General features: G+C 56.9%; 1 non-coding gene across 1 annotated transcript; it reads right to left on the reverse strand.

Moving 5' to 3' along the window:
- Positions 1-16,014: 16,014 nt before the first annotated feature.
- Positions 16,015-16,098, reverse strand: LOC134562244 (small nucleolar RNA SNORD45). The gene has a single exon (XR_010083114.1). It is a non-coding gene; the product is annotated as a small nucleolar RNA SNORD45 (small nucleolar RNA).
- Between the last annotated feature and the right edge of the window lie 6,539 nt (positions 16,099-22,637).

Raw genomic sequence — 22,637 nt, forward strand, 5'->3', positions numbered from 1 at the left:
GGCCCAGCCATTCTCCACAGGCTGTGACTCCACGGAGGTGTTGTGGGCGATCACAGGGGGAAAAGAGGAGCCTGTTGTGCCCACATTTCCATCTCCCTTCCAAATTTCCCAGAGCCCTCCCGTTACCAGACTCCCTCAGTGGCAGCGGTGTGGGGGAGAGGGGGGCAGACAGGGCAGGAGCAGGGGCTCTCAGGGCTGCTGGAGTGCTTTGGCTGGGATAAGTGGCTGCTCAGCAGTTGCTGGCCGGAGCAGAGCCGTGCTGGGTGTCCCCATCAGTTCCTGTGGCTGTGCCGTGCTCCTGTTCCTGCTGCAATTGGGACAGGTGGGGTTGGGCTGCAGTCGCTGGGCTCCCTGGGGGCTTTCTGGGAAGGGCTGCAAAATCCTGCCCTTGATCTTGGGCAGGCATTGGCGCTCTGTGCTGGGCCCTCCCTCTGCTCTGGGCATGGAGACAATTGCCCATTTCCCTTCTTGCCTTTTGTCCTCCCAGGTGTTTTCAGCAGAGGACACACAGAATGGCCCCTGCCCCACCTGGGCCTCCATCGTGGCTCTGCTGTCCTTTATTCCAACAATTCTTCAGTGTCTGGAACATCCTGGTGAAACTACAATCCTCCTGCTGCTCTTTCTCAGGAAGAGTTTCCCTGCTTTTCCTGAGGCTCACCAGCTCTTTAGGAAGATCCCCAGGGATTTGCCCCACCCCAAAGCAGTGTAGCCATGGCTGACACGGATTGGAAACACAGGCAGGTCCCTCTGAAGGTTGTCCCCTCCAACAGGCTGGGCCTTCAACCCAAGCAAGTTCAGGAGGGAGGGAGAGCCATGAGGTTTGAACCCAGGGAGCCCCAGCACCAACTCTGTGTGACACAGCTGGGCCCTTCCAGCCCCTGCTCCACATCCAGGGAGGGGAACAGGGCAGGTTTGCATCTCCAGACACACAAACACCAAGCCATGGCCTTGGCTGCACTGGCTGCCCTGCAGCCAGGAAGGATGCATGGAAACAGAGGCTGACTTGGGAGAGATGCAAAAAGAATCCAGCCACTCTCTGGGAGAGCAAATCATCAGCTGCTTCTTCCAGTGCCAGACACCAGGGCCAAGAGCAAGGAATCTGAGGATACAGAGCCCAGCTGGGGAGTCCTTGCAGGAGATGTGGGCACTGACAGTGGCATTGGGGCAGCAGTCCTTCTGCAGTCCTTCTTCCCCATCCCCATCCAATTCCAAACCCCTCCAGCAGCCCATGGGACAGACAAGGAGTGCTCTGGTTTCATGTTCTGCGTACAATGGTTTGTGGTGAAGGATTTTCATGAGACCCAAGCTGGGGATCGCAGGCTGGTGGTGAAAACTTGCTTTGGGTTCTGAGGGCACTGGGAGGTTTGGCTGAACCCCAGTGAATCCCAGGGGTCCCTGGTTTTGTTTGCAGGATGATCCTGTCCCAGCTCAGAGCCCATGGCAGGGGGAGCCCCGAGGGCACAGATCAATGACAGCCCCTGCCTAGGGCTCCCACCAGCTGCCAGCGCCTCCATTCTCCACTGACAGGCCCTGACATTTCCAGCAGATCTTCCCTCCTCACGGCACACTGACCACACAGAAGGCACCTCTTGTGGCACAGGTGGCAAAACCCTGCAGACACCTGACTTGACTGTTTGCCTTGGATTTTCCCCAGGAGCCAGCAGGAAGATTTTCCTTTGGCCTCTTGGTGCTTTGTGCCTCCTTTGTTGGAGGATTGAGGAGCGCTGACCCAGGAGGGGCCCAGGGACATTTCCAGCCCCTGCACACCTGAGGGGCCATTGCGGGTGAGCCCAGCTGGGGCTTCATGGGCTCTGCACAGACGTGCTCCTGTTTGCACATCAGCAGCTCAGTGGAACATGGAAATGTTCCCCCTTTGGTGCCTGATGCAGGGAGGGGTTAGAGAATTGACCGGGGGGATCTGAGGTGCAGCTGATCTGTCCTGGGCTGTGTCCCTTCCTCTCCCTGAGCAGGACTCTGAGCAACTTGGGACATTTCTGATTTTCCTCTTATTCTTTCTGTGGGATGTTTTCCACACTCGGGTTCCAAATCAATTCTCCATTTTCCTTCTTGCCTTTTGTCCTCCCAGGTTCTTTCAGCAGAGGTCACACAGAATGGCACCTGCCCCACCTGGGCCTCCATCGTGGCTCTGCTCTCTCTGATTCCAGCCCCTCTCTAGCAGAGCAATCCTTCAGCTGGGTACTCCAGTGCCAGGTACCAGGGCCAAGGGTAAAGGAATTTGAGGATACAGAACCCAGCTGGGCATTCCCTGATGGAGATATGGGCACTGCCAGTGGCATTGGGAATAGGGCAGCAGTCCTCAGCCTGTGGAAGCTGCTCCTGCTCACTGGGAAGGACAGGAATCCCTTGGAGCAAGATCTTGGGAGCTCTTGCTTAGGGATCTACCCAGGATCTGAGGGAATCACCTCTGGGGGAGGCAGTTCATAGCACCCTAGAGAACAAGCAGCCATCCCAATCCCTGGATGGAATCCAGAACACGCTGTCCATGCAGAGAGAGTTTGTGCAAAGGGCACTGATGTTGTTCATTAAGAGCAGGGGGATAATGAGCTGGACAGGCCACCCAGCTCCAGGAACTGGGAATGTCCCTGCCTCCCTCGGGAATGTGTCTCAGCTGTGCAGAGACTGGCCCCACACTTACCCCAGCTTTTAATGAAGGATGTTTTTCCTGCTGCTACTGACCACAGTCTCAGCTATGCAGAATTTCTGCTCTAGGGAGGGGCACTGGTGCCACAGCCCATGTGTCACCCCATGGTTCTGTCTGTGGGACAGGGGCCTGCACAGGAGGAAGTGGGATGGGGAACCTCCCTGGAGACTAGAAGCTCGAGTCCAGAACTTGGAAGGGTGAAAAAAAGAAAAAAAGTACTTCTCCAGGACAATCCCAGAATCCTGGGATCACTGAGGTTGGAAATGCCAACCAGGACCATCAAGGCCACCCTGTGAGTGATCCCCACCTTGTCACCAGAGCAGAGCCCTGAGTGCCACGTCCAGGCGTTCCTTGGACACCTCTGGGATGGGGACTCCATCATCTGACTGAGCAGCCCCTTCCAAGGCCTGACAACCCTTTCCAGGAAAGGGAAAAAATTCATCCAGATGTCCAAGCTGAAACTCCCCTGGCACAGCCTGAGGCTGTTCCCTCTCATCCTGTCCCTGTTCCCTGGCAGCAGAGCCCAACCCCACCGTGCTGCCCCTCCTGTCAGGGAGTTGTGCAGAGTGAGAAGGTTCCCCCCTGAGCCTCCTTTTCTCCAGGCTGAGCCCCTCTGGCTCCATCAGACGCTCCTGGTGCTCCAGCACCTTGCACAGCTCTGTTCCCTTCCCTGGACATGCTCCAGCCCCTCAGGGTGTCTCTGGCCATGTGGAGCCAGAACTGGACACAGCCCTGCAGGGGCCTCAGCAGCCCCAGCACAGGGACTGTCACTGCCCTGCTCCTGCTGCCACCCCATGGCAGGCACAGCGCAGCAGCCCTTGGCCTCTGACACACCTGGGCACACCTGTGCTCATCTTCAGACACTGGCACCAGCACCCCGAGGACCTTTCCCAGTTCTCCAGCCAGTCTCCTCCAGCCTGGACCATTCCATGGGGTTCTTGTGAGCTCAGGCTGGGACCCAGGTCTTGGCCTTATCGACCCCCACACCTTTGGCCTCAGCCCATCGATCCAGCCTGCCCAGATCCCTCTGCAGAGCCTTGATGCCCAGCAGCAGATCCACAGGCCCACCCAGCTTGGTGTTTTCCATGAATTTGGTGCTGTCAGACTCAATCAGCCCTGAGCCCTGTTCAGTGAAGTGCTGATCTGCAAAAGGAGCCCATCAACCTCAAGCTGGGGGCACCTGGAATGGCCCCTCAGGTGTGCAGGGGCTGGAAATTCCTCTGCTGAGCAGCTTCACCTCCCCTGGGCCCCTCCTAGGTCAGCGCTCCTCAATCCTCCAACAAAGGAGGCACAAAGCACCAAGAGGCCAAAGGAAAATCTTCCTGCTGGCTCCTGGGGAAAATCCAAGGCAAACAGTCAAGTCAGGTGTCTGCAGGGTTTTGCCACCTGTGCCACAAGAGGTGCCTTCTGTGTGGTCAGTGTGCCGTGAGGAGGGAAGATCTGCTGGAAATGTCAGGGCCTGTCAGTGGAGAATGGAGGCGCTGGCAGCTGGTGGGAGCCCTGGGCAGGGGCTGTCATTGACCTGTGCCCTCGGGGCTCCCCCTGCCAGGGGCTCTGAGCTGGGACAGGATCATCCTGCAAACAAAACCAGGAACCCCTGGGATTCACTGGGGCTCAGCCAAACCTCCCACTGCCTTCAGAACCCAAAGCAAGTTTTCACCACCAGCCTGTGATCCCCAGCTTGGGTCTCATGAAAATCCTTCACCACAAACTGTTGTAGGCAGAACATGAAAGCAGAGCACTCTTTGTCTGTCCCATGGGCTGCTGGAGGGGTTTGGAATTGGATGGGGATGGGGAAGAAGGACTGCAGAAGGACTGCTGCCCCAATGCCACTGTCAGTGCCCACATCTCCTGCAAGGACTCCCCAGCTGGGCTCTGTATCCTCAGATTCCTTACTCTTGGCCCTGGTACCTGGCACTGGAGGAAGCAGCTGACGATTTGCTCTCCCAGAGAGTGGCTGGATTCTTTTTGCATCTCTCCCAAGTCAGCCTCTGTTTCCATGCATCCTTCCTGGCTGCAGGGCAGCCAGTGCAGCCAAGGCCATGGCCTGGTGTTTGTGTGTCTGGAGATGCAAACCTGCCCTGTTCCCCTCCCTGGAATCGGAGCAGGGGCTGGAAGGGCCCAGCTGTGTCACACAGAGTTGGTGCTGGGGCTCCCTGGGTTCAAACCTCATGGCTCTCCCTCCCTCCTGAACTTGCTTGGGTTGAAGGCCCAGCCTGTTGGAGGGGACAACCTTCAGAGGGACCTGCCTGTGTTTCCCCTCCGTGTCAGCCATGGCTACACTGCTTTGGGGTGTGGCAAATCCCTGGGGATCTTCCTAAAGAGCTGGTGAGCCTCAGGAAAAGCTGGGAAACTCTTCCTGAGAAAGAGCACCAGGAGGATTGTAGATTCACCAGGATGTTCCAGACACTGAAGAATTATTGGAATAAAGGACAGCAGAGCCACGATGGAGGCCCAGGTGGGGCAGGGGCCATTCTGTGTGTCCTCTGCTGAAAACACCTGGCAGGACAAAAGGCAAGAAGGGAAATGGGCAATTGTCTCCATGCCCAGAGCAGAGGGAGGGCCCAGCACAGAGCTGCAATGCCTGCCCAAGATCAAGGGCAGGATTTTGCAGCCCTTCCCAGAAAGCCCCCAGGGAGCCCAGCGACTGCAGCCCAACCCCACCTGTCCCAATTGCAGCAGGAACAGGAGCAGGGCACAGCCGCAGGAACTGATGGGAACACCCAGCACGGCTCTGCTCTGGCCAGCAACTGCTGAGCAGCCACTTATCCCACCCAGAGCACTCCAGCAGCCCTGAGAGCCCCTGCTCCTGCCCTGTCTGCCCCCCTCTCCCCCACACCGCAGCCACTGAGGGAGTCTGGCAACGGGAGGGCTCTGGGAAATTTGGAAAGGAGATGGAAATGTGGGCACAACAGGCTCCTCTTTTCCCCCCTGTCACCACCCACACCACCTCCCTGGAGTCACAGCCTGTGGAGAATGGCTGGGGCAGAAACTGATTTGGAACCCGAGTGTGGAAAACATCCCACAGAAAGGATAAGAGGAAAATCAGAAATGTCCCAAGTTGCTCAGAGTCCTGCTCAGGGAGAGGAAGGGACACAGCCCAGGACAGATCAGCTACGCCTCAGATCCCCCTGGTCAATTCTCTAACCCCTCTATCCATCAGGCACCAAAGGGGGAACATTTCCATGTTCCACTGAGCTGCTGATGTGCAAACAGGAGCACGTCTGTGCAGAGCCCATGGAGCCCCAGTTGGGCTCACCCGCAATGGCCCCTCAGGTGTGCAGGGGCTGGAAATGTCCCTGGGCCCCTCCTGGGTCAGCGCTCCTCAATCCTCCAACAAAGGAGGCACAAAGCACCAAGAGGCCAAAGGAAAATCTTCCTGCTGGCTCCTGGGGAAAATCCAAGGCAAACAGTCAAGTCAGGTGTCTGCAGGGTTTTGCCACCTGTGCCACAAGAGGTGCCTTCTGTGTGGTCAGTGTGCCGTGAGGAGGGAAGATCTGCTGGAAATGTCAGGGACTGTCAGTGGAGAATGGAGGCGCTGGCAGCTGGTGGGAGCCCTGGGCAGGGGCTGTCATTGATCTGTGCCCTCGGGGCTCCCCGGGCCAGGGGCTCTGAGCTGGGACAGGAGCGCGGGAGCCTCAGCTGGGGAGGTGAGCCCTGCTCAGGGCCAGCGCTGGCAGCAGGGCAGGGCAGGGCCATCCCTGGGGCCAGGGGCGCTGCGGGAGCTGTGTGCCAGTGCCAGCATTGCCCAGCGCTCCCCAGTGCCTGCAGAGCCTGCAGATCCCAGTCTCCCAGCTGTTGCCATGGCCCAGGACCCCGCTGTGCTCCCAGCTCCCCGTTCTCCCTGATCCCGGGCTCCTGGGGCCCCGAGAAGAGGGCTCAGGGCAGCTCCCCATTCAGGCCAGGGGCTGCAGTGGCAACAGGGACAATTCTGCTGTGACACACCAGGGTTGGGGCCGGGCTCAGCTCCGGGCTGTCCTGCAAGGAACGCTCTGGCAGGGCAGGGCCAGCGGGAGATGGGGGATGTGGCACTGGGGGCTGCTGGAGGATGGATGGTGTTGGAGTGGGGCTTGTCCCTACAGGGTCCCCAGCTGCCTTTGGATCCCCTTGGCCCCCCTTGGCCCCCCCGGGTTTCCTGGGCCCTTGCAGGGGCAGCTGCCCCGTGCGGGAAGCTGCAGGGATGCGGGCAGGGGGACTGGACCCGTGCCACAGCTGGGATGGACTCTGGGCAGGGCTGGGCTTGTGGCCAGGGCTGGGGGCTGTGCCAAGCCGGGCTTTGGTCTGGGGGCTGTTGGGGAGGGCGCAGGGAGGAGTCCCGGCAGGGATAAAGGTGCCGGTGCCCTGCTGCAGCCTCAGGCAGCGCTGCCCAGTGCCAGAGGAAGATGAAGGTGGCTGTGCTCGGCGTGGCCCTGCTCTTCTCCATGCTGCTGTGCCTCCCAGCACAGAGCCAGGTGAGGCTGCAGGGCCACGGGCTGGGCTCGGCACTGGGGGCTCTTCCCAAGGCAGGGGCTCTGCCGGGCTCTGCCTGGCAGCCCTGCCCAGAGCAGGGGACAGCCCTGGGCCGGGGGGCTGAGGACACCTGTGTGCCCCCAGCCCCACCAGGGCCAATCCTCACCAACCTTTTGCTCTCCTTCCCCAGGCCCACATGGATGGCAGTGGTGAAACTGTGTGTGCTGGGGTAAGTCCTGGAGCTGGGGGCACCAGTGTGGGAACTGGGGGGCGCTCTGGTCACCCACAACCTTTCCCAGGACTTGGGACACCCCAGTGACCACTGACACCTCATGCTCTCTCCACAGAAAGCTGGTGGCATTGGGGATGATAAGGTGGGTACCGCAATTTCTTCTGCTGAGCCCATACTCTCCCCTCTCGTGGCCATCACCCTCCAGGCCATCCCAGTAAACCCCAGTGCATGCCAGTGCACCCCAGAGCTTCCCAAGGCTGCCCCTTCCCCCAGGCTCCCCATTGCATTCCCACCCAACCCAGTGCACCCCAGTCACCCCCAAAGAGCATCATGGCCAATCCCTTTCCTCTCCTCTTGCCCTCCAGTCCTTTCCCTTTCTCATTGCCCATGGCAGTGGTGTCCCCCAATCCCCCTCCTTGACTGCCACTCCCAAAGCCCCTCCCAAACCCAGCAATTTTGCTCCTCTGCCCAGGATTTCCCCTGCCCCCACCCACTCCCCACTTCAGACCCCATGGCCCCCCCACTGGAATTCCTGCCTCCCCACCCACATTCCCCAATTCCCATCCCTTCAACACCCCCAGCCCCATCCCTTGGGACCCCCAGCTCCCCCCACTTCACTGTCTTTGGGATCCCCACATCCCACTCCTTCCCCTCCTCCTTGGAGGCACCAAATTCCCCTCGCTCTCCTTGTCTCCATCCCCACCATGGTCCCTGCAGGAACAGGGATCAGGGGAAACTGTCTGGAGTGGGACTGGGGGGAGCAGAAGGGATTTTTCCCCTCAGACCGGGGCCAGCCACGGGGCTTGGGGACACCTGTGATCCCCTGAGCCCCACAAAGGCCATTCCAGACTAATCCTTTGCTCTGCTTCCACAGGGAGGTGTAGTAGGAGGCTGGGGTGCATGTTTTAAGGTAAGTCCTGGAACTGGGGCACCAGTGTGGGAACTGGAGCCATTTGGATCCCCCTGTGCCTTTCTGGTACTGGGGACACCCCAGTGACCAGGGACATCTGCCCATGTCTCTGAAAAAAACGATTGGCTTCCCATAAGTTAAGAGGTCTGAGTTGGGTACCTGGAGTTCTGCTGGGCCCAGAGCTTCCCCTCTCCTGGTCATGACCCTCCAGTGCACCCCAGTACATCCCAGTGCACCCCAGCATGCCCCACTATCTCCCAACGTGCCCCAGTACCCTCCAGTGTGGCTCTAACCCTGCCTTTCCCCCTCAGCGCCCTGTGGCTGAACAGGTGAAGCTTCTGCGGGAGTGATGCCCGGCTGCCCCTCTGGATGCCCCGGTGAGAAATCCTCAGGGCTCTCCAGCCCCACCAAAGATCCTCGGGGGCCAGGGCACATCCCTGAGCCCTCCGGGCTGTGCAGACCTTGGCGATGGCAGAGGGACATGCAGGGGACTGTCCCTGATCCATGAGCTGCGCTGAGGTGGACAGAGCTGTCCCCAAGGCTTTCCTTGCACTGGGGGGCTCTGGGGATACCCAGTGTCCCTGTGGGAGCAGGGAGGGCTGCGGGAGCTTTTGGGATATTCCAGGCTGAGGGGCTCTGGGAGCCACATGGAGCTCAAGAGCCAAGTGCAGTTCCAGGTGTATGCAGGGCTCCAAATCCCTTCTCCTGCTGCAGGTCCCTGCAGAGAGGGCTGGGGACAAGGGCCCTCTCATGTCCCAGTGGACAGCAGGGTCCCAATTTGGGTTCATCCTTTCAGGCCTGGAATTGGTGGTGACACTCGTGTCCTGTCCCCCTGCAGCAGCATGAAGAGATGATCATCCCTGGAGAAGGCCCTGATCCCCTGGGAGCCCTGGGAATGTCCCTGCAAGAATCAATAAATGGCTTCAGCAAAGCAGCTCTGGCTCTCCGTGTGGCCTTGTTCTCATGTCCCTGTGTGTGTTCCACGTTCCCTGTCCCTGTGTGTTCCTTGTCCCTCTCTCAGCCCTGCCAGGCTGCGCTTCCTCCCCCCCCATGAGCAGAGCGACTCTGGGGGCTGCCAGGGCTCTCTGTCCCTTCCCCCCTGCCTGGTGCCCTGGGCAGGGCAGGTTGGGACAGCCTGGAATGTCCCCCCACAGCTGGCAGGGCCCAGGGGCACCCAGAGCAGCCTCTGGAGCGCGCAGGCTTTGGGGCACAGAGGGCAGCAGGTTGTGCCCAGGGCTCGGGGAGCCCCATGCCCAGGGAGCACAGCTTGGGCTGGCGGCAGCAGTGGAGCACGGCCAGGAGCCTGGAGCCCTGGCTCCTCTGCTGCCGCTGGGAGCCACAGCGCTTCCCTGCCCAGGGATCAGTCAGAAGGGCAGCACCACCCATGGATCCAGCAGTGTCCTGTTGGTCTTTCTTCCCCTGGAGCTTCTCAGCGGTGGGGGTCCTGAGGTCATTCTGAACTTTTCCGTTTATCCCTATGAGCAAACCAAGGAATTAGTGCTCATGGGCTACCCAGCTCTCTCATGCCACTGCTTCAACAATTCCCTGGCCTTGGTGCTGATCAGTCCCGGCTCAGGCTGTCTCTTCTCTTCAGCCAGAGCTTTCTGGGGTCGGTGGCCGTGAGTTGGTGGTCGCCATCTGCCCCTCTGCAGTGGCCTTTGACCCAGTCGGAGCTGATTCCAGCTCGGGAGCTGGGTTGGATTTCCCTATCCAGCACCAGGGATCCATTCTGCTCCCCCAGCTTTGTTTACCTCCCCCAGGGTCTGGGATAAGCCCCGGACAATTGTCCCACCTTGATCTTATCTTCGGGTGCTCCATTCTGTGCTTGTCTCACGGCAAAGTCCTCCTGTGGTGACAGTGTTTGGGACGGGCAACTGCTGCTCCTCAATCCCAACCCCAGTGGAGCCTCCCCAGCCCCAGGAGTCCTCCCTGGGTGTCCCCAAGGTGTCCCCCAAATGTTCCAGCCCGGTGATGCCCTGGTGACCCCCCAGCCCCTCTTCATGCAGGTCCCAGAGCACAACGAGCTCTTTGAGGCTCTGCACTGTGACATCTTTGGGGCTCCAGTGCCGACGGTGCTGTCAGTGCTGGTGCCCATGGAGATGTGAAATGCCCTCAACAAGTAGTGGGGGTGGCCTTCATCGTCACCATCATCTTCATCACCACAACCACCCACACCATCAACCCCACCCCACCATCATCATCGTCATCACCCACACCTCCATCATCATCACCCAATACCATCAATCTCCATCCTCGTCACCACAGCACCAACAGCACCATCATCACTCTCATCTTCTTCATCACCTTCATCTTCATCACCCACACCATTGACATCATCACCATTACACTACTAACACTATCATCACCATCATCATCATCATCATCATCTTTATCACCACGTACCTCATCTTCCTCACTCCTGCCATCGTCCACACTGTGCTGAACTCCATCACCAATATCCTCATCATCCAACACCGCTGACACCGTCACCATGGCACCAGTAACACCACCATCACCCTTAGCATCTTCATCACCCACACCATCATCTTCATCAGTGACACCTCTGTCTTCATCACCCACACCTTCACTTTCATCCTCAATACCATCATCACCATCATCTTTGTCATCACCATCTTCATCACCCACACCATCATCTTCACCACCAACCCCAATCAACACCAACAAACACCATCACCATTACACACCACCATGGACACCGTTACCACCACACCACCCACACCTTCATCTTCATCACTACCAGCATCATCACCAGTCAACTCCAATACAACCAACACCATCACCGTGACATTGAGAACATCATCATCATCATCATCTGTGGGTTTGGTATCTCCTTCTCTTCTGTTGTTAGAGCCGGGATTAATTGCTCGAGGGACACAGTTCGTGTTTGGACTCAGATGTTTATTAATTCTTATCTTTAATACAGTCTCACAAGTTGTGAGTTCTAGCTAACAAGTGAAAAGTGGCTCTGTCTCTAACTCTTTCCAAGGTCTTTTAAGCTCAAATTCTCCAATTATGAAATGACACCTAGATTATTTTTACTTTTCACCCAATAACCAAACACCCGTAGTCCACAATGCGGATTTTCTTACCCAATTACAGTATACCACCCAAAACCATGAAGAAGATGAAAGAACTTAGCCTACGCCCTAAATCCTCCATCTTGCTCTCTATATATTACTATATTCTTAAACCTTAAAATCCAAGTTTTCCACCCTGTGACATCACACACTTCTATTCAAACTGCACACCCATAATCCCAGTGCTATCACTCGATTTTGGAAGCCTTTTCCATGGCCTCAGGTCAAATGTAGTGCTTGCCTGAGGGTCAGGGCCTGTTAGCACAGAAAGCCTAAAATTCTCAGTTTCCAGGCTTCCAACAATCATCACCACCATCACTGTCCCCATCACCGTCACTCTCATCCACACCTTGGTCTTCATCAGCAACACCACACTGAACTCCATCACCTCCATTACCATCACCCAACACCACTGACACCATCACCAGCTTCAGCAACAGCATCACCAATTCATCACTGAACACCATCATCATCATCACCACCATCATCTTCATCACCCAACTCCATCATCATCATCATCACCATCATCACCATCCAATGCCATCATCATCATCACACGACCATCACCACCACCATCATCACCATCACCACCATGCCCTCCATGATGTCCCCATGTCCCTTTTATGTGTCCCCCCATATCCTCCTCCAAGGCAACCCATCCCCTCCCCCACCTTCCATCCCCTGTCCATGTCCTGCTTTGTGCCCCACCCCCATGGTGACCCCCAGATGTTCCTGATGGACCCCTCAGGCTCTTGAAGAACAATCCCTGGCCCAAATGTCTCCCACCACCATGTCCCCCTGTGTCTTCGTGGTGTCCCTCATCCCCCTGTCCCCCCAGGGTGACCCCTTCATGGCTCAATGTCCCTCCCAGCCTGTTGGAGAACCAGATGCTGCCCTGGGTAAACATCTGCCTGATGGGCTCCATCCATCCTCTGTTCCCATCATGTGCCCCCCATGTCCCTCCCCATGATGACCTCCCAATCTCTCCCCCCATGGTGATCCCCCAATGTCCCCATGTCCCCCACAGCCTGCCAGAGAACCAGCTGCTGGCCTGGATGCCACCCTGGGTGAAGATCTGCCTGAGGGGAAGGACCCAAACCTCTGGATTGTGGGGTGCTAGGTGAGGATCCCCAAGATGGGGTTGGCAGGAACCCCAGTTTGGCAGGAGATGGGTGCAGGGACTCTTGAATTGGTGGGTTCAGGGTTGTGGGTGTGACAACCCCTATTTTGGGGGTGTTGCATGGGGGAACATGAGGTTTGGAGGAAAGGGGGGGGAGGGGGTATTGGTGCAAGGGGGCTCCATTGTGAGGAGAGGGATGGTTCGGGGTACCCTGAATTTCAAGGGTGGTGAAGAAGCACCAATATTTGAGGGGAGTACAAATTTTGGGACAGACTCCTGGATTGGGGCATTCTGGGTGTGGACTGATGTGGGAGGACCCCTGGACTGGGGAGACAGTGAGGTCCCAGTTTGGGGGGTAATCCCAGAATTGTGGGGGATCGTAGGTGGGGGTACACCAACTTTGGGGTCAGTGGACACCCCTGAATTGGGGGAATCTGGGGAGAGGACCCCAATTTGTGGGGATCACTGCTGGGGGTGATCTGAAACCCTAATTTTAAGTCAATGACTGGAGGCACCTCCCCATTTTCCCCACCCCATCTTGGGTCTGAGGGACTGGGCATCACACTGGGGTTCCCCCTGACCCCCTCTCTTCCCCAGATGATTTTGGGGGTGTGCCGGGCCGGGGGCTTCACCCGCTGGTTGGGGTTGCAGTGCTCGAGTGCAGATGAGGCTCTGGCAGCTGCAGGGGCAGGGGCTGACATCGTCCTGCTGGACAACCTGGCCCCCCAGGTGAGCCCCAAAATCCGAGGGGGGCCAACAATGGTGGGGCCCCAACTGTGGGCTGGACCCCAAAATAGACCAGTAAAATGGGGGATGGAGGAGACCCCCAGAAAATGGGGGGTAATCACATAGATCCAGGATCTGCCCAGCCGCTCGGGTGTGACCCAAAAATCAAGGGTGTGGCAAAAATGGGGCTCTCAGGTGTGAAGCTGCACCACTAAACTGGAGGGAACCTGCTGTAAGATGTGGAGCTTCCTTAAAGGTAAGGCGGAGAACCCTATCTATGGGGAGGTCAAAGTGTTGGAAAACCCCAGTTTTGGGGGTATTTTTGGTGGGGGGACAGCAATTTTGGGCAACGGTGTGTGGGAAATGCCTGGATTGGAGCGATTGGGTGGGGGAACTGAAGCTTTGAGGAGTTTGGGTTGAAAGGATTCTGATTTGGGGCATTTATGGAGGATTTGCACCCTGGATTAGAGGGTGCAAGGTGGAAAGAACCCAATTTTGATGGTCAGTGGGTTGGAGAACTGAAATTTGGAGCTGTTCCTGGTGCTCAGGCCTTTTTGTAGGTCCTTTGGTGGCGAGGAGTCTCCACTGGGCAGATTTTGGGAGGTTTCTGGTTTAGGGGACTCCCAATTTTGCAGAGACAACTGTTACCAGGCAGCACCAATGCCTAAGAGGCCAAAACACCCCAAAGACCCCAAAAGTCCACCTGGGCTCCCTCCAACCCCCTCCCCACCTAAGGGAGAGCCTAAACCCACTCTGGGGTCCCTCTGCGCCCCTTTTCTCTCTGTATCCCCAAATAAACCCCTCCTCTACACATTCCCCCACTTTGATTGGGGTGTCACCCCCAAAATCCACCAGCCAGTGCAAAACCAGCCACTTCAGAACCAACTAAACGGGGGGTCATGGCCACTGACCCACTGACCCCCGACTCCAAACCAGCGTCAGTCCTGCTGCTCAGCACTGGGATCGGCCTTTTGCAGACACCCCCAGCTCCTCCCTGAGAAACTGCAATGAAAAATAGGAAATGCCTCGCGTTGGGGTGGAAAGTGGCAGCCAGGGAATGAGCCCTCAGGTGCAACAAGAGTTCAAGGGTGCCAACCCTGGTGTGAGGATCCCAAAGTCCAGTCTGAGAGGCCCAAACCTCAGCTAGGGGGGCCAAGATCTGAGCTGGAGCATCTCAAACCCTGGGAAGGCATCAGAGTGTCCAGGACAGGCCAGGGCATATTTTGGGTTTGCCAGCCCATCCCGGGGAAAGGCAGAGCTGAAACTGCAGGGCCACGGGCTGAATGCAAAAGGAGCCAATGTCCCCAATGGCAAGGGCCAGGGAGGAGGCGTGGCAGGAGCTGGGGCTGCAGGAGAAGGAGCCACGCGGCTCATGGGGCAGGAGGAGGAGATGCCAAGGGTGCCCAAGGGCACTGGAGCAGCTGCGCTGCAATTCCCAGCTGCAGCAGGCAGGCAGCACAGCTGGGGCTCCTCATCCCTTCCAAATCCCAATCCTGGCCCAAGAGGGGGACAAGGGGAGCCCAAAGGGCAGCGCTGGCCCTGACCCCCCTTCCCAGTGGCTCTTGTACAGCGCTGATCCCATGGCATGGCCATTGGCAGATCCCACGGAGCAGGATCCAGGAAAGAGCAGCTCCACCTGCTTCCCTCAGCCCCTGCACCTGATGCTCTGGTGCCAGGGCCCAGCTTCCCCATGGAATGGCCAAGCTGTTTCCCCCCTGGAAGGCTCCTGCTGCTCTCCTGCACCATCAGTCCTTTGCCAAGAGCCCTCCCAGCTTTCTGGCACAGCCACACAAGCTCCTGCTCCCCATTTCTCACTGGGGGCTCCTTTCGCAAGCCCCCTCTGCTTTCCTGCTGTCCCCAGCACAAGCCAGGGCACCCCAGAGCCCCTGAGGGTGGAGGTGGATAACAAAGCACCCCAAGATGCAGGTGGAGTGCACATGAAGCACAAACTCCTTAAATTAAGTGAGGCTGACTGCAAGGGAAAGCTTCCCAGTGGTGCAGGGTGGATCCAAGGGGTGCCAGGATCAGAGGGATTTGAGCCACGGCACAGCTTGTCCCTGGAGCAAGAGCAATGCCCAGTTCTGCCCTGGGGACTCATCTGGCAGCTCCCCAGCAGTGGGTGACACCCCGTGCTGTGCATTCCCAGCTCCCCAGCAGTGGGTGACACCCTGTGCTGTGCATTCCCAGCTCCCCAGCAGTGGGTGACACCCTGTGCTGTGCATTCCCAGCTCCCCAGGAAGCTGCACACAAGGTTTATGGGGAAGCCACTTCTGTTGGGTCATGGGGTGCAGGAGGGATGCCCCGGCTTTCCAAATGCCTGAGAGGAGCCTGGCAGCAGCTGGATCCAAGGGCAGCCCCAGGCAGGATCAGGCGCTGTGTCTGGATCCCAGCTCTGGGCTGCTGGAATGTCCTGGGTTGAAGCGCAGACCTGCGAGAAGCACAAAACATTGCAGGCTCAGGGCCAGGCTGAGCAGAGGTGCAGTTCCCTCCTGCACACTCACTGCCACCTGCAGCTGCAGCAGCCCCGCTGCACACGGGGAACCTGCCCAGCTCTGCAGCACACGGGGCTCAGGGACAGCCCCGAGCCAACATTCCCACATGCACCTGGCCACCAACTCCCAAAGCAGGCAACTGGGGCCACCTGAGAGCCCCTCGTGGCCACAAACCCCACGCCTCAGCCACAGCTGCACCTGCCCCGTCTGGCAATGGGGCACAGCCCAACCGGGGCCCCCTCTCCTCCAGCCGCCTCAAACTCGGCCATGGGGACTCGATCCCAGCCTGGGAAAAGCTCCACTGCCGCAGGGATCGGCGGCTTGCCGGGCCTCAGAGTAATTCTAGAGCTAAAGCGGTGAGAGACATCAGCTGGGCTCAGATAATACATGCCAGCGCTCATCCCGGGCCCGGCAAGCGCCTCCTCCTCCTCCTCGTGCCCGTCCCCGTCCGGCGCGGCGCTCCCAGCCCCGAGCCGCTGTTCCCAGCGCGGTTCGCTCCCTCCGGCTGCAGCTGGGCCCCGGGGCGCAGCCCTTGGCACGGCGCTGGAGCCAGCGGGACAAAACCCCCCCGGGGCCGCCCCGGCACGGCCCTTCCCGCGGCCCCGGCTCGGCGGCACCGCCATCGGCCTGAGCGGCCTCCCTGGGCCGCCCGGCCCGGCCCGGCCGCTCCGCCCTGGGCCGCGCCGTTCCGGCCTGGCCGCGCTCGGGGCAGCGCCTGCGGCACCGCGCCCCTGGAGCGGCCCCTGCCACAGCCCCGGCACCGCCACCCTCGGGGGCTCTGCCCGGGGGCTCCGTGCCCGGGGGTTCCGTGCCCGGGGGGCTCCGTGCCCGCGGCTCCCGCCGCTCCTCGCCCGGGGCCCCTGCCGGCAACGAGACGCCCCGCGACCCTCCCGGGATCCCGTCCCGTCCCCGGGATCCCGTCCCGTCCCCGGGATCCCCACCTGTCCCCGGGATCCCCACCTGTCCCCGGGCCCGTCCCGCACCACGCGGCCGCTCCCGCCGCCGGTTCCGCTCCCAGGGCCATCCTCCCGCAGGAGGAGCTGCCGCCGGGATCCGCCCGCCTCCGCCTCCGCCTCCCTCCTCCCCAGCCCGTCCCATCGCTCCTCCCTCGCCCTCCATCCCTGCAGGGTGGCCCCTTCCACAGCCCCGCCATCGGCACCTGCGGGGGCCGTGCCCGCTGGGGCCGTACCCGAGCGCTCCGGGAAATGTTTCCTTCTCAGCTTTTTCTCCTCCCTGCAGCTCTCCAGGCACGGGGGATCCCCTTGGGGCAGCACCAAGGCTTTTCCACCTGCCTCCCTCACCTCGCCCTGGTCTCCCCGCTGTCCCCAAACCATCGGGAAAAGCTTTCCAACCCTCTCATTCCGATATTAAAGGCAGGCCTTGCTTTGTTTTGGCGCTGGGATCACACAGCCCCAGCTATTTCACACACCAGCTCCTCTCTGTGTCACTAATACAAATCCATCCCTTTTCCCAAACTCACACGGATTTGCTGAACGTTCCCACAACTTCATGTACGTATTTAATGACTTCTGAGAACTCATTTACATCAGAGGAAGGGATCTCCCAAGGGTCTCTGGGGGTTGTTTGGGGAACATCCCATTCGTCAAATGATCCTGTTATGGTCATGAGCCTCCTAAACCCAGTTTGTCCCCTTTGAAGGCGTCCCATCTCCGGGATGTGGCCAAGACACACCTTTGCCCCAGCACTGCTCAGAGCCCAGGCTGTATTTTCATGGCTCAGACACCACTTACACAAGGAGATGGCTGAAGGCAGGAGTGAGCACTGGCTGGGAATGTTCAGGGAATTCACAGCTCTAAACACTGTTTGTCAGCGTTCCAGATGTTCCCAGCGTTTGTTGGAGATTGCCCCAGCTCTGTGCTGGTTTTCTCCCTGGAGCCCCAGCGCCGGTGGCCAACATGCCTGGATGTGGGTCAGCTCCGTGCCTGGCGGTGCCTCCAGCACTGAGCGCCCTCAGGGGCAGCCTGAGGAGCTGGGAATGCCAGGCCAGGTGGGAGAAGCTGATGCTGCCCGGTGTGTGCACAGGAATGAGGCCGTGTCTCCTTGCAGGGCATTTGCAGGGCAAGGCCCAGCTCAGCCCACACTGCCATGCCCAAACCCAGCCCATTTCCTGCACGCTTTTCCACAGGATCAGTTCATTCCCGTTCCCATTGCCCCATCCTTCTCCTTTCCTCCCAGCACATACGTAGCCTCCCTCACACACCGTCATTACCACGGACCCGTAACAAGGAATTCTGGGTCAAGGCATGAGAAATAAGGATTCACTTTAGTCTTTCTTGAGATCTGGCTGTTGAAAGGCTCCAAACCTACAGTGTTTCCTGTGGATCTTGGGAACTGGGGCCCTGGAGCCTAAGTGCCACAGCCAGCTGGGCCCTTCCACAGGAGGAAAAGTCAGGGGTTTTTTAAGTTCCCTGAGGCTGATCCAGTTGCCATCACCCAAGCCCCAGGAATAATCAAAGCGAGTGGATCAGTGCCATTAAAAACATGGAAACAGCCCAAATCCGACCATCAGGTTTGCTCATCCAGGTTTGCTGGGGAAGGGTTTTGTCTCCTTTGCTGCTGAAAGCCAAAGGGAGATTTGGAAAGAGCGCTAAGATCCCTGTGGGGTTTAGGGATGTTTGGGATGATCAGTCAGTGGGATGAGCTCAGGGCATGGATGGGGTCCCAGAGCCTGTGCTGGGTCAGGCACAAGAACAGGAGTTGGATGGAAAAGGGGTTTTCCCATGTTCTTCTGATGGAGAAATGCAGCACAATCCCTTTCCCTGGAATAGCAGGCCTGGAGCTGGTGCATCCCTCAGGCCTTGTACCTGCCCAGGTGCTCACGGGCAATGATCACTTGCTGGATCTGTGCTGTGCCCTCCTAGATCTGCAGGGAAAACCAGAGACAGGTGAGCCAGCAGCTGGGAAAGGTGTTTGACCAGAGTCTGCACACCTGTGACCCCTCCCTGAGCCAAGCCAGGGGGCAGGAAGAGGCAAAACTTGGAAAAATTAGTGTGACAATGAGCCATAAGAGGCAATAAGCACATCCAGGTGTGTGTTCAGTGCAGGAGGGATCCAGGGATCCCCCAGGCAGAGCCCAGGGTGCCTCCAGGACAGCAGAATTTGGGGATTTTAGTATTTCAGCTCCCACTCCTGCCTGAAGTTGCTTTGGCAAATCACTCCCATACCTGCAAATCCACTTTCTCTGAAGTTACAAAATCAGGATAATATTCCCTGTGGTCAATATGGTGCGTTAATTCATGTTCTTATCACAGAATCACAGAATAATGAGGTTGGAAGAGACCTCTAAGATCATCAAGTCCAACCTATGCCTTAACTCCTCAACTAGACTATAGCACTAAGTGCCATGTCCAGCCTTTTTTTAAACACATCCAGAGATGGTGACACCACCACCTCCCTGGGAAGACAATTCCAGTGCTTTATTATTCTTTCAGTGAAAATTTTTTCCTAATATCTAACCTGTACCTTCCCTGACATAGCTTGAGACTGTGTCCCCTTGTTCTGTCAGTTGCTGCCCGGTGGAATGGATATTATGGATTATAGTATGTTAAATCATAAACACAAACTGTGAATATGTCATGTGAAATGTAACCTTAGTTCCAGCCAGCCACGGAATTGACAAATTCCAAGGCAGGCAACACCCAGAAACCACCTTTTAGGAGGAGACAATGAAATGTTGGGAACCTGGGGCACCGTCATTGGCATCAGAAACGAGGAACATTAAAATAAGCAATCAGTTCTTCCTCCAGAGGCAGCAGAGTCATCAGAGCTCCACCATCTTGCTGATCACTGGAGGAGAACATCTGTCCATTCAAAATTTCGGCTCCCATTCCCTCACGGGAGGACCCAAATTGACACTTCTCCCTCCCACAGGAGACCCCATTAGCAGACCAGTGACACCGATAAATTCGAATAACTATTCCAGGGAAACAAAGAACTGTGGGGAAATCTTATGCCAGGGGCAAAATAAAGTCTATAAAACCTGGACCCCAGGCGGGGCGAACTGGTGAACACTGGGGGACTGCAGTGCGACAGAGGCTGCTTTCCGTTCAGCCTTTGACGATCCCGGGTCATCGTCACCGTAACTCCGCTTGTTGGTTTTACTGAAATTCTGTAATTTGACTTTTTTAATAAATCAAATTATATTTCAATTAGCAAAGTAATTGGCATTTATACCATTTGATATGATATGATATATATGATATGATGATATATGTTATATTACATTACATTATATTATGTTATATATGATATTAAATTCTATTATGTTATATATCATATCACATCATATTTTATTTTATATCAACAAGGGAATAAAAAAGAGGTATAATTTGTACCATATTTAAAAATGTGTGATAATAATACCATGCTAATACATAAATGCAGAACCCAATGTTATTTTTATAAAATAATGTCATTTTTAACAGGTGGAAGTGGGGAGCACTGGGTGCTGCGGGTCTGCCCGGCAGCTGCGGAGCCTGAGCCAGAGGAATTTCCTGTTTCTTTTCCTCTCTGACACTTCTTTTCTTAATTCTCTACCTCACATTCCTTGTACAGTGTTAAAAATGAAGCACACTCCACTGAAAATTTTTAAGAGATTTAATGAAGGATAACAAGGGATAAAACAGAAAGCAAAAGATGCAGGGGCCTGGCAAAGCCAGTACACACCCACTGCTTCAGTCTGCAGTCTTTTATACCGTTGCAGATGTATTATTTCCTCAAGTGATTTAGCAGATTTAGTTTAAGCTTGTTGACCACAATCTTAATTCAGATTTTCTGCAACCTTGCACACTTCAAGAGTTGAACATGTGGGAGGTCTAGGGTGGTCCTCTGATGCCACTTTAAGGAGTTTTGCTATTTCTCCTTTTATGCTCTTCTGCTCTCCGTTTATGCTATCTTGGACATATACATTGCAATAATAATCATATCTTAAAATTCATCTTTTCCAAGCCCAATTACATCTTGTGAAAGCCTCTCTTCCCCTTTTACACTGCTCAAAGCATTTACAAATTTTATCCTACGTTAAAGCGGTTAAAAACTTACCATAACTATTTACAAGCAATTACAATTTTATAATTAAAGTAAATAAATTACAGTGAAATCCAACTACTACAAGATTGTTTAGAACCTTCAATAAAATAAATCTTAAATAAATCCATAGGTGCTGGTGCTGTGGTCTCATGTGCACCTCACTGGGGTAGAGGCGTCTCTCCCTCCTGGCACTGCAGCCCACGGCCAAGGGCCCTTCCCACTGCAATGGTTCTGGGATTCTGTCAGGGACTCACTTTCCTTTTCTTCTTCCCTCTGCTTGGAGCTGGCCATGGGCTGGAAAATGTCCAGCAAACCAACCTTTGCTGTCTGCTTTGTCAGCCTACACAGCTTCAGGACCTTGTCACCTGCCCCTTGGGCACAGCTCCCCTGGGCAGCAGGGTAGAACCGGCACCCTGGGAGCCTTGGGAATTCCCCTCTGGGATCCACGGCACACGCTGGGATGATCTGGAATTTCAGTTTCATGACACAGCACCCCACGGCCCTCCCAAGAGCCCTGAGTTCACTCAAACCCATCATCCCCCACATTCCCTGGAAGTTCAGCCCATGTCCCCACCCATGTCCATGTGCCCTGATGTCCCCACCCATGCCCGTATCCCCACCATGCCCCCAATCTTGGCTCTCCATGTCCCCACCCGTGTCCATGTCACCCCCATGTCTTCACCAATGTCCATGTCACCATCCATGGCCACGTCCCCTTGAGCTCCTTTTGCATCCAGGTGCCCACAGGGGGCCAGGAAGATGTGGAGACCACCAGCCAGCTGTCTTCCCACCATGGATCACCAGGACCATGGATCTCCAAGGCTCTGCCCAATGGGGCTCACTGGGGATCATCCAATGGGCTCCTCCAACGGGGGATGGAGTTGGAGCAGCGCACAAAGCTCTTCCCGCACGCGGGGCACTTGTAGGGCTTCCCTTCCTGCTGCCTCCACTGCTCATGGGTCACGCCACACCTCTGGGACAAGCTCTTCCCACACTCAGGACACTGTTAGGAGCTCTCTCCACTGTGCATCTGCCGGTGGACAAGCATCTTGCAGTGCTGGATGAAGCTCTTCCCACATTCTGAGCACGTGTAGAGGCATTCCCCAGTGTGCACTGTCTGCTGCATGATCAGGCCAGAGCTGTCACAGATGCTGTTCCCGCTCTCCCCACACACACAGGGTCAGATTCCAGTGCACAGCATCTGGTGGTGTTTGAGGTGGGAGCTCTTCATGAAGCCTTTCCCACATTCTCCACATTTATAGGGCCGTTCCCCAGTGTGTATCCTCCTGTGCTTGTATAAATTGGAGTTCTCAGTGAACCTCTTCCCACACTCCCCACACTCATAGGGTTGTTCCCCAGTGTGGATCCTCTTGTGGACAATCAGGTTGGAGCTGTCAGCAAAGCTCTTCCCACACTCCCCACACTCATAGGGCCGTTCCCCAGTGTGGACTCTCTGGTGGCGGAGCAGGTCAGAGGTGTCCCTGAAGCGCTTCCCACATTTCCCACACTCACAGCGCCGTTCCCCAGTGTGGATCTTCTGGTGCCGGACCAGGCTGGACTTTGCACAGAAACTCTTCCCACATTCCGAGCACTGGTGCAGCTTCTTGCCATTGTGAAGCTGTTCATGCACCACCAGCTCAGAGCTCTGGCCACATCTCTGGCTGCCTTCCTGGCACAGGGTGGGTCCTTTCTCCTTGGAGCGCCCTGGCATGGGTTTGGAGCCCCTCCTCGGGCGGGATCTCCGCGGCTTTTCCTCCCCGTTGCATTCCTGTGCCATGGGGCCGCTCAAAACAGCCTCTTCCACGAGGTTCTGCTGAGGAGATTTGTCCTCCCTGGGCTCCTTGTCTGGGGGAGGAAGGACAAGGACAGGATGGGATTTGCCTCCGTGCCAGAGGGAAG

The sequence above is a fragment of the Prinia subflava genome, chromosome 26, assembly GCF_021018805.1.
Source record: "Prinia subflava isolate CZ2003 ecotype Zambia chromosome 26, Cam_Psub_1.2, whole genome shotgun sequence".
Lineage (NCBI taxonomy): Eukaryota > Metazoa > Chordata > Aves > Passeriformes > Cisticolidae > Prinia > Prinia subflava.